The sequence below is a fragment of the Lissotriton vulgaris genome, unplaced genomic scaffold, assembly GCF_964263255.1.
Source record: "Lissotriton vulgaris unplaced genomic scaffold, aLisVul1.2 SCAFFOLD_1957, whole genome shotgun sequence".
Taxonomy (NCBI): Eukaryota; Metazoa; Chordata; class Amphibia; order Caudata; family Salamandridae; genus Lissotriton; species Lissotriton vulgaris.
Genome location: NW_028253630.1, coordinates 296,022 through 306,071, shown reverse-complemented (window position 1 = coordinate 306,071; position 10,050 = coordinate 296,022).

The following is a 10,050-nucleotide window of genomic DNA, read 5'->3' as shown; positions in this document are numbered from 1 at the left end:
TACTTGCTTGTCCCTGCGACGCGGACCTCCTTGTTGGTCCCGAGCGACCGGCTTCTAGGAATAAATACTGCGCTGTCCCTTGCTGTGAAGACAGTTACATTTAATCCTTAACATAGAATTGCAGTCCTCACCATTCAGCCTGACCCACAGCAGCCGGCTTAAGATCAGTAGCCCCTGTGCCACCAATGTGGACCCCCCGCCAACAAGGCCTGTGCCAGATGGCCAGCTTACAATAACATACGCTTACCCTGACTGCTCCAAACAACCGGAGCCTCACAATGACCTATCTGCCGGCAGGATGCTGTGACACAAAGCATAACATTAGCAGGACACAAGGAATTGCCCAGCGGGGCACCTGTCCAACACCTGGTACTTGCACTCCCAGATTTTGGCTTAGTGAGATGATGACACTGAGGTGTAGCCTCACCATGTCTGAGGCCTGTGGCGGAGACAATTCTGATTTTGAGTAACAACAATGGTCCTTAAACCCTTGCATGCTGATGACGGCCCCCAGCCGTCATGCACTATGGTGCTCGTGTGCTGATGACGGATGGGGGCCGTCATAAACCCGCCCACTCGCAATTCTGCCGCACAGGCGCAGAATCGCGGCCGCATGGAAGGAGTTAAAAAGACTTACAGAAACATTAGAATAAAATATAGCCTACAATGAGTCCTATATTCATTGGTGTTCAGCCGGACAGAGATTTAAACAATTAGGTTTCCGCAACAAATATTTTCAAAAACAACAAACAATACAGTGGGATACAATCATGCATCCGGTACACAAGAAAATAACAAACAAAAACAAATAAACAAAGTATTTCAGGCAACAAGTGGGCCTGAGCTTTTGGTAAATGATTATACATAACCAAGCTTTAACCAATAGTTAGCACACTGATAGAACACATTGGTTGGCTGTGTGAAACTATACAAGTGGTCGACGGCGTTTCGATCCCTTAGCACGTATAGTGGGATCATCATCAGGATTGTTGTAATCACATTTCTGAATTTAATTTCTGCCTGTGAGAAAAGAGGGGTAGAAAAGGCAGAGATGAGATTTCAGGGAAGAGAGGATCCAGCTTGTCAAAAACAACTGTGAAACACACATCGGACCAAGCACTCATAGATAGGCCTGTGTATTACAAAAAAGTGCACATTTGCATGGTGAAAGGTGAAGGTTTTAAAAGTTGAGGCGCCCACCGTAAAGGCATGTGGAATAAGACTTGTGATGTCCGGTGAGATGAATAGCTAAGCCGCTGTGTCAAGGGAGGCGGTAAATGCTTGAACAGTTATAGCAATGACAATCGACATGCCCGCGATGGGATACATAAAACCGCTGCTGATGCAAAACAACATTGGGCTAACACTCAAGCAGTCACTGGTGTGGCCCCTGTGCGGGATGTCATGAATAGTGCCAAAATCGCGATTTGCAAGGAGTCTCGACCAACACTCAATCATCAGAGCGGATGGGTCCGGGTGGAACTCCAGAGTCTGGGGTGACAGAGAACGGCATTAAATAATAAACATGAACCCGGAAATTCAAATAAGGATGCAAGGGCGTGTAGATGCGGTGGGCATGCTGCGATAAACAAGTGGTGTGACGGTCAATGTGAACAAGGGTAAAAAGCCTGCTTGCTGTACCGGGCTGGATAATCTGACCTTAGCAGTGATGATCTGTATCAGGGAACGGGATCACAGAGCTCGGACCATGACCTGAGCTCCAATCGAGCCTCCTCGATGCGGGGATGTGAATCTGGGTGATTTTTGGAGATGGTGTGCTCGCTGGATCGATGATCCGGTCGCGAACGTCTAGGAAGGGCAATGGCTGTAGGGGTAAAAATTGGCATCAAGGGCCTGGAGGATGACTGTCGACAACTGGGGAGGTAAAGAGCGGTTCCCCTTACCTTTCAAGCAACAATGATGGCCGGGACCTGCTCGCACTATGGCGCGGGCAGAAGGAACATTCTAGGGGCCATGGCCCCAAGCTCTTAAATGGTGAAGTGAGGCACGCACAATTACAGGGGCCATGTTTGGTCAGTGCGGTGATAGAGAAACCGTGGCAAATAATATAAAGGATGGGGCTGTGACCGACAAGTTGTGCGAAAAGAAACAAGGTGAGAGATATACAGAGTTGAATAGGAACAAGTATTGAAAAAATAGAGAGAATATAAGTTGTGTAAAGGCACAAGGGTCAGGTACCAGGTGATAAGAAATGAGAAAGGACATTTCGGAACAGTTATAAAGACTGGCACAGTAGCTATGTAAATGAAGCAACTGGTATAAAAATGAGTGGAATGCATAATCCGCATAATTAGCAAATAACATGGAGTAGTACACAGAATACCAATTACCGAAAATATCCATTAATCCAAAACTGGGCAGAGAAAGGTGATTATTATGCATACTGTAGGAAATCAACCCCTAGATCTGTTTTAAGGAGCCCATTCAATATTGCAGAGTTAGTCTTCAAGTGGCCAAAGTTATAGTAGAAGTCCAGTTCTCTGTGCGATTCAGTCCAGTTCTGATGCTGTCAAATCGGATAATCATTTTTAATTCCTCCTTATTCAAAAGGAGACATGTCACCACCACGTGATGGCAATTTGAGTGTATTTAGAACTGTCCATTGTAGGTCATCCTTGGTGTAACCAGTCTGTGCAAAATGTTCAACAAGTGGTGCATTAGGAGTTTTGCACCGGACTTTGCTTCTGTGTTGGCAAATCCGGGTCTTTTTTTTTCTGGGTCGTCTGACCGATGTATACTTTGGGACAAGGACACAGAATCAAATCAATAACATTGCATGAGTTGCAGTTGGAAAATGTGTGACAATTCTCTGTGACATTACTGATGGTGAAGGATTTGCCTTCCATGGTGAATTCACAAACATTGCATGCCCCATATTTAAAATGACAACTAGGGGAGCAAGACCCCAATAAGAATCAAGAGTGGAGTGGAGTGCGGTGCAGGGTTGGAAAGTGTCGCTCTCACCAGATGGTCTTTCAGGTTGGAGCTTTTACGAAATGTGAATAAGGGGCGTTCCATGTTCAGAGTCCCGGCATTCAGTAGTGGCAAGTGTCTGAGTATCAATTTGCGTAGTGGGTTGGAAATAGGGGAGAATGTTGTGACACATGCAATTCTATTTCCCTGGTCTTTGATTTTGGGGTTCAGCAGTACCTCCCTCTGACAATACCAAGCTCTCTTAAGCACATCACGTACAAGCCTCTTAGGGTAACCACGATCTTTCAGTTTAGTTGACATAATAGAGGCTTCTTGGAAATAGTCCTCCTTGGCATAACAATTACGTCTAATTCTCAAGAATTGGGAGTATGGCAGTGAGTCCCTGAGAGCTCTTGGGTGGTTGCTGCTATAATTCAGCAAAGTATTGCGTTCAGTGGGTTTCCGGTATAGCTTGGTACGTAATGTACCCTCTGAGTGGTAAATAATCACGTCCAAGAATGCAATAGCTGATTTGTCAGTGGTAATAGTAAATGAGCCCTGAACAATTGTTGTTTAGCCAGTGTAGGAACTGGTGAAGGGTATCTGTCCTGTTGTGCCAAATCAAGAATATATCATAGATATATCTTCGCCAAAGCGTTATCTCAGTGAAAAAAGGATTAGAGGGAGAGAGTATGGTATTTATTTCAAGATGATCCATGAAGAGTATCGCCAGGTTGGGGGCAAAAATGGCCCCCATTGATGATAAAATTGATTTTCAAATGAGAAGAAATTTCTTGTAAGGCGTAACTCCAAAAGTTGGAGAATAAAAAGTGTGGGTACAGGGTGTGGGCGAGGTCTAGAGTCCAACACCTCCTGAATGACCAGCATGGCCGATCTCTGAAGGATTTTCGTGTACAAGGATTCTACATCCATTGTACACAGCAAATCGATATCTTCATTGAATGGATGGTTTTCAATTAGATTAATCATTGCCATACTCTCTCTCACATAGCATGCAGTGGATGGAACAAATTCTTTTATATAAAAGTCGGCATACTGGCCTAAAGGTTCTAAAATACACCCACAACCGGAGACAATGGGTCTCCCGGCTGGGCTCGTGAGATTTGTGTGGACTTTAGGAAGCGTATAAATCACTGGTGACCTAGGTGATTTAACATTAGGGAATAAAAATTCCTTTTTGTTAATGAAACATGTTTCTAAAGCCTCAGTTGTGATTTGTGTGATGAGCCCCTGTAGTTCTTTGGTGAGGTTTTTCGGTAGTATCATGTCGTGGTCAGTATTCGAGAGTTGTCTCAAGATTTCCCTACAGTACAGATCCCTTTCTTGAAGGATGATACCTCCGCCTTCGTCAGCACTCTTCATGATCAGAGACTCATTGGATTTGAGGGATTGAATGACTTTTTTCTCATCAAGAGACAAATTATAAGGTATTAATCTTCTAGTTTCTTTGAGTATAGTAAGATCTTTAACTACCATTTTCTCTAAGGTAACAACCTCTGATGGCAACATCCCTGATGTAGGCGAAAAGGTGGATGGTGGGCAGAAGGGTGTATTAGCTACAATGGCAGGTGAGGGATTAAGCTGGAAATAGGTTTGTAGGCGTACACGACGAAAGAACGGGGACAATTCTGATGGCGTTGTTATTTCAATTGGTTAGCAACCTGAAAACATTAGACAGTGTACAGTTCACTGGTCTCTGTGCCCTCGTGGAGGTTATAATCCCCCCACTAGCATGCCTTCCTCCCCGCAAATGTTGTAAAGTCAAGTCAAAAGAAGTCTTTATTCGATTGCTCATCTTAAAAGACATGCTACACATCCAACATTATATCTCATTTTCTAAAGTGCAAGCATAGTTATTAAAAAAATAATTTAATATAAAGTTAAAAACCTAACTAAGACAGAATTAAATCACTATACACGACTTCATTTACAAATTTAAAAAGTTAAACATAGTAAAAAACAGTTATTACAGGATATCACTGTCTAACTTGGACCTTTTCGATTATTTAACTGGAACTTTGATGCGAATTAATCAACGTTGAGCGTAGTATCCAAGCCCAACCAAGGTATTTAGCAACCCCTATTACTATCAGGGGCGATAGATCAGATTTTAAAATTCTACAGGCTGTAGATGCTGAACGAGTGCCCAAACTTCTACATAATGGCCGTAGCCACTTTTTTCTAGGAGCAACATACAGGGATACATACAAAGAGAAAATGACATACACTTTCACCCTGCCTGATACACAGTGGGCAGTGCTCTGGCACTCCCTTACCCCATGATGTAGTTAGGCACCTCAGTGGTAGTGTCGTAAAGACTCTCTAGCAAGGGCTGTCTTTAATCTGGGTATGAACTTCACTTTGGTGACATGTTTTATGAAACCCACTCAGCTGTTCCTGGTAAGGACCGAACTCACAACCTCCGCCAGGCTCGGGGCAAGTACTGCTATGTGATAAGTGTGCGCCAACTGTAACTGCCCTAACGAGCACCCTCGGACCTAGCAAGCGTCAACAGTCCCTCCAGGACGCACGCCCACCCTGCCCCCACATGCACCCTGGCAGCCCACTTTGCAAGGTAACCATTCATGCGTCCTCTAACCTTAGAGAACGACCCTCTGGGTGCAGCAATATTAATCGGGTGGGGGATTTTCAAGAGGTTCAGGTCATATATCCAAATTTTAAGCAAAAATGTTGGATGCAATGTTGTAAATAGATTTTCATTCAATCCATAAAAATATGTTCATTGTGTTTCAACAATGCTCAAATCATCCTTTGATAACTATCAGACCCTTAATCATTAGTCCCAATGCATTTGGACACATGGGAGGCCCTTCGTCAGGGGAAATCCAAACAAAAATAAAACAATGGACTAAATGGGGACCACATCCTAAATGATACAACTCATTCCTCAATTATCAACATGATACTTGCTCTATCTCTGTGAGTGCGCCAATGTCCAAAAAATAAGTGGTGCCATGCGCATTATTGATGCCTCCAACCATGCTGTTAAACGTGTGTCTTTAATGAAGACCTCGACATAACGTGATCAACTAAACTAAACTGAAATTGAAATTAAAAATAAAAGCTAGTTTGTATCTGTGAAAATATTTTTAAACTTGCGTGTGATCCGCAACAGTGAGCTTGACTTGTTAGCTAGACGATGATTGCGAGAACATTAACGCCAATGAAAACTAAAAACTTTCTCATGAATAAACAAGAATCCAGTTTCACAACTCCAGTAAAACACCATGCATTTAAAACGTGATGAGAAACAGTGCACGTATTTTCAACAAACATTGCATTGCTTGTTCACGTGAAGTGTGCCATGCAGATAAACACTTTGAGACCAGAGTGTAACTACTGTGCTCCATCTATTCCTGCTCTTGTGCCGGTATCTTACCTTCCGTTGAAGTAACGCGTCTTAGCGGCGTGTTTGAAACATTCGGCATGAGGTTAAGTCGTGCAAGCAGACACTGAATCCGCATCGGCCGCACCCCTGGCAGTGTAAAATAGTCTCACCTCTGATCAGCCTGACAGTGTCTCTGCTCATTTACTTCCTTCTATAGTGCATGAGTGATGGCCCGTGCAGGCCGAACCTGCTATCGTCTCAGCGTGTAGCCCCTGGCATGCTGTCAGGCTTAAGACTCCCCTAGCCTGCTCTGTTGTGCCCTAGCACTTGCTGGCGACTGAGGGTGCCCGGACCAGCCCTGTTACCCGCCGTAACCCCATCAGGGTTAGCAGGTCCACCCAGCCAATTCTAATCATGGCTGCTCGCTCCACGATATTTCAAAACCCGAGCGCCATTGCGTGGCTGCTAAACGAATGTAGCGCATGGGTAATGCTTTAGCCTAATCAGACAATTTACCAATATTTAAATATTGACAACTGTAAAAACAATGTGCACGCAAAGACTCACACCTGACGCTACCATATGCACAATAGCCATGTGTTAACTTGCATAAGGCACTACCGTTCCATGGCAATAGGTCACTTTGGCCCAATACGAATCCTCATAGAATGCACCATTCTGTACATTCTGAAACCTGTAAAAAGAGGTGCCCATAACGGAGTCAAAGCATCGCGCTTAATATGCGGACAATTGCAGGGCGTCAAAATAGTGTAAATAAATAAGCACATCATGGCAATGTGGAACCTGTGCACATTGTTATTCTAAATACAAATTGGCATTTGGAAATCCCAATCGGGATCCCCGCCCTGCGAGGAGCGCAGCCCACCACCCAGGAGGGTCGAACATGTGCCCATTGCTATTTAAAACCAAAATATTTTGGGAACTATCGGTGTCCCAACTGGGATCCCAGCACCACGTGGAGCACAGTCCGCCACCCGGGAAGGTCGTAAGAGGTCCGGGCTTTAAGCATCAGAGCTGCGGCCCAAACTAGTGCCCTGCGTGGCACCGCCAGACCCCCAGGACAAGCGGCTGACCCGCCGGGTTGCATACCGTGCAGGGGAGGCCCTGCCTGTCGCATGGCTTGTGGCCGAATCCACATTCCGGATCTCTCCACATGGCGTGCTCGCCAAGCTGCGACCTGCCCATGCCGGGTGTGAAACTGGGGGCGTGCCTGGTGGACCCCGGACAGAGCCAGCAGTGCTCCTCAAGGTGTGCCTGACCCGGCAGGCCAGCACATCCTGCCGCAGGTCGGCAGCCCCCCCCCCTGTCTTGCCCCGTCCCCTGACACAACCCCACCCGCAAATGCCAGCCATTAGGCTTCCTGCGGGTACCAGACCTGGGAATGTACAGTGGGCGGAATCCCTCTCGGACCATGTCATGTCTGCTGGGGACCTGTGGGGAGGATCAAGGGTGAGGGACTGTTGCACTGATTCCAGCTCAAGGACACAGACGGCCCGCCGTGTTTGCAAAAAGCTCACACCTCCCCACCATGGCTGCCCGTGCCATAGCCCCTGGCCAACCCCGGACTGTTCCAGGGACGGGTGGCTCTGGTGCACTCACTGTGACTGATGTTGCATAAGATCGCACATGGCATGACCGGGCCTGATGATGACGAATGCCCCTTCTAGACGGCGTGGCTGGTGAACAGAGGTCGCCAGTCTGGGTCTTCTCTTCGTCTGTTAGATGGCTTCTGACAGTAGTGTGTTTTGGATACAGAGGCAGTTGCCTCATTACTCCACATTCTTTTTTTAGTTTTATAGTTGCTGTTTTCGGTATTCTTACTGATCTGTGTTACATTGTCACAGTTGAAGTTGGTTCACAAGGTCAGCTCAGTAATGGACCACGGGTAGCGGTCAATCGAGTTTGTAGAATTGTCAGCGTGTTTCCTCAAAGAGTTTTGTCTTTTTCTATCAAGTGCCTTCTGATAGTGATGAGTTTTGGGTGCCTGCCGAAGCGATTTGCCGTCAGACAGCGAAGGGTTTTGGTTGCCTGCCGAGGCGGTTGCCCTCGGGCAGTGATTCATTTTTTACATGCTGAGGCGATAGACTCATTGCTTCTCATGTATTTTGAGGTTTGTTTTTTAGTTGCTGTTTCCGGTTTCACAGGGTCATTGCTGTAATGGGACGCGGCCCGGGTAGCGGTCAAATGGGTTTGGAGAGATGTTGACAAGTTTCCTGATCAGTGGGTTTTCTTTTTGATCCAGTCCTTTTTAGAAATTCTTGTTGAGTTTGCGAAGATGGTCGCCCAGCATCTCAACGCCTAGGACTCTGTGAAGGTCCGTTGTTCTTGTGAAGTTAGAAGCACCTGCTACAATACATAAGGCCTTATTCTGTACTTTCTGAAAGTCTTGCCAATACTTCGGATGGCAGCCACTCCAAACTGGTGAAGCATACGTCATTGTTGGTCATATTATTGCTTTGATTGCTCGCACCTTGCTCTGCGTGGGTATCGACTTGGTCTTCAGGAGTGGGTACAATGCAGCCAGTTTGGTTGCTGCTTTCTGGCAGGTCTTCTCGACGTGGTTTCTCCAGCTGAGTTTAGAGTCAAGAGTCACCCCTAGGTAGGAGCTGCTTGTTTCCCACTTGATCTCATCCCCATTGAGGATGATCTGTGGGGGTTTCCTGTTTAGCTTGTCGGTAAATAGTGTTGCAGTTGTTTTTCTTGTGTTCAGGGTGATCTGCCAGTCGATGTACCATTCAGAGAGGCTGCTGAGGGATGCCTCAAGGTTTTTAGCCACTTCTGTTTTGCTGAAGGATTGGGAGATGACTGCAACATCATCAGCATAAAAAGCAAGATCAGTCTTCTTTAAGTCCGTGGGGATATCATTGGTAAATATATTAAAGAGTAAAGGTCCAGGAATTGATCCCTGAGGCACTCCAGCGAGGATAGGCCGTGATGTTGAGCTTTCCTCCAGTACCGCCACGTGGAAGGTCCGTCCTAACAAGTAGTTACAGCAGCTTAACCAGGTAGCTTGGAAATTTGAGCTTTATGAGTTTGTAAAGCATTCCCCTGTGCCATACTCGGTTAAACACTTTGGCTACATCCAGAAAGACTACTCCTGAAGACTTGTGGATGTTGAATCCATGGCTGATGATGTCCACAACTCTGAGAAGTTGGTGATTGTTGAATGGTCTTTCCTGAACCCAAACTGTTCTTTGCAGAGGAGGTTTTCACTTGAGGGAAAATACATGAGACGAACGAGAATAACTTTTTCAAAGAGCTTCGATAGGCCTGATAGCAGGCTTAGGGGTCGGTAGTTTGCAGGGTCTCGTAGTGGTTTTCCAGCTTTAGGGAAAACAGCGACTCTTGCCTCTTTCCAAGCTTTGGGGAAGTACTGCTGCTGCTGCATGCAAGCATTGAATATCTCTGTAAGTTGATTGACTGCAGCATCTGGGAGCATCTTGATGGCTTGATTTGTTATTCCATCCTTTCCTGGAGCCTTGCCATTTTTTAGTTTCTTTATCAGGGCTAGGACTTCGCCTGTTGAGCATTCCTCAATGGTTGCAGCTTTGGTTTCTGGTGGGTGCTCCAGGTGGTGCTTTGTGAACTCTTGTTCGACATCTCCTGCCAGTTTGCTTGCCTGGTTAGGCCTGAAGGATGCCTCCAGTGTCTTGGGGAGGACCTCAGCCTTGTCCCTGTTGCTGCATGCCAGGTGTGTCTTTCCTTGTATGGGTGGGTTTGGTTCT